Source organism: Rousettus aegyptiacus, unplaced genomic scaffold, assembly GCF_014176215.1.
Source record: "Rousettus aegyptiacus isolate mRouAeg1 unplaced genomic scaffold, mRouAeg1.p scaffold_m13_p_5, whole genome shotgun sequence".
Lineage (NCBI taxonomy): Eukaryota > Metazoa > Chordata > Mammalia > Chiroptera > Pteropodidae > Rousettus > Rousettus aegyptiacus.
In genome coordinates this window covers 17,596,214-17,598,757 of record NW_023416308.1, presented here as the reverse complement: position 1 = coordinate 17,598,757, position 2,544 = coordinate 17,596,214, and positions in this window count along the sequence as shown.

Genomic DNA, 2,544 nt, shown 5'->3' with positions numbered 1-2,544 from the left:
TCTGCAATACGGGCCTACCTAGTATAAGTGATAATGGCTTATTTGCGTAAAACATCTCCAGGAGGCTGTGTGCTCCTTTTTTTTTTTTTTTAAGTAAGCAAATTATCTTTTGACACTTTCTATGCCTTAGACACAAATGGTCAGTTTGCTTTTAGGACTATTACATAGTGCCTTCAGCTAGAAACAGAACTGGGAACATTCTGTGTAGGCTGTTAACTAATTAGCCTAGCTCTGTCACCTGAGTCAAGACCCCGGACTGCTTCGGGCCTGAGTTCCCTCAATTACCAACTAAGAAGCTTGAGCTCTGTGGTTCTGGGAGACAGCGGGGTACCTCTGTGACCATCGGTTTCCTCATATGTAAAGTGGGCATCATGATACCTTTTAAGGTAATTGTGAGGATTAAATGGGGTAACACATAGAAACCATCTTGCTGCTTCCCATTGTGGGAGATCATTTATTTTGTTTTCGTTCTCTCTAGTTTTCCTCTGAGTCTAATGAAGTGATTTTATGATTTCACTTTTACAATCAGTAGCGCAATTTATTTGTTCAATCATTCATTCCAAAACTTCTTACTGTTCACCTATGCAGCAAGCATCACACTAGGTACTAGTTGCTAAGGATATGGTGGTGAGTGAAAACTCAGAAACCATCAAAAATTATCCAGAAATCCCCTGCAATGCAAAAGAAGACCTAGCAAAAAGGTCGATGATAGAACACACCTGGAAGTCAGCAGCCATTCCTATTGTGACCATTTCAAATGAATTCTGGGTAGATGCTGCTTAGCAAGTTGTCACGGTTCTCCCTGTGGCTGCTATTCTTGTATTTAAAACACCTGCTGCTGTTTCCAGGATCCTAACATTTACTTTGGTCTTTATGTCAATGCCTTTTGTAGAGAGAACAGCTGTGGCGCTTTTCTCTTTCAACATTGACATTGAATTGTGCTGTGGTGATAAGAAAATAAACACCACATGCACCAGTGCTGCCTTCAAGACTGGTTGGAGCGGGAGACTTCTGCTCAAGATGAAGAGTAGGCTTTATCTTGGTAGTGGTAGGAATGTTGTCCTTTGTTGTTTTAATGTAGAGAGGAGGCGAGAAAACTAAGTTAAATCAAGCTATGTTCAGAGACTGCAATATACTGATCAGCCCTACAGCCAGATGATGAGGAAATCTGCAGAACAAAGGAAGATTTTTCTGCTGGGATTGCTAACAAACCATTTCCCCATATGTGAAGGGAAAACAGGAAAACAGAGTCTTTAAGTCAAGGCCTACATAAAATAAAATCATTCCTTCCCTATGACTAAAACCATGGGGAACCTATGGATCAAAAGCTGGAAACTGCCAACAGGCCTTTCGTGTTACCTATTACCTTTTCACACTACATGCTCTTATCCTGTCTCACTGTATGCCCATATCATCAAAGGAAAATCGATAAACAAAGTCTTTAAACCGTAACTCATAGAAACTAAGAATGATATATAAATTGAATTCCCCCACACTCGGTGCTTTTTCTTGTCTTTGCTTCTTGTCTTGTATTTTTGTCTTTGCTTTCTCTTGTCTTTGCTTTTTCTACTTGATCTTTTCTCTGTCCTTCTCTAATAAACTTTCTTTTTAACTCTAACTCTGGCGTGTGTTTGAATTCGTTCTGATGCTCAGTCAAGAACCCTTTCACTCTTGGCGCAGTGCTTGAGCTGCTCCCAAACTAGAGAAGTTGCCCTGTCCGCGTCAGTTTGATTGTCCGGCTTAAACTTATCCAGTATTGCTTTTGTTTCCCTGCCTTTCCTTCATTGGAGCTCTTTTTAATAATTCCTCTCTACTTGTCCAATTTTACCAGCCAGATGAGAACTTATGAACCATAAAAAATAAAGGTTAGATGGAGAGCAGATTTGTGGTCGCCAGGTTCTGGGGATAGGGAAGAACTGGAGGGGGGTGGCGACGAAAATGTTTGAGAGGTAGATAGAGGTGACGGTCTCACAACACTGTGAATGTATTAAATGTCACTGAATGGGACACTTTAAAATGATTACTTTTATGTTTGTGAATTTTACCTCAATCAAAACCAAAACATTCTGTTAAGTCAAGAAGTCAGATACAAAAGCGTATGATCTCTGTGAATTTATTTATCTGAAGTTTGAGAACGGGCTCGTCTCTGATGATAGAAATCAGAGTAGTGGTTGCAGTGGGGGCAGGAAAGGGCAACGATTAGGAAGAGGCACAGGGGAACTTTCTGGGGTCATGGAAACAGTTTACATCTTGTTTGGGGCAACTGTTACAAGTATATATAATATCAGAAAGTATTGAATTAATTGCACATTAAGATCTGTGCATTTTATTGATGTTAATTATACCTCATTAAAAAATTAAAATATAAAAATTCAAAGAAAAAAAAGGCAGAGGACATTGACAAGTTGCCCTGGAGTTGAGCCATGCATTTTTAAACGCGTTGCCCTGAGTTCCTGTTTTCCAGTACTTCATGGTTTGTTTTATGAATACGGTTTTTGGAGGAGAGGCGGTTGCATTATTGCTCATGTATGGGCACGTGGCTTT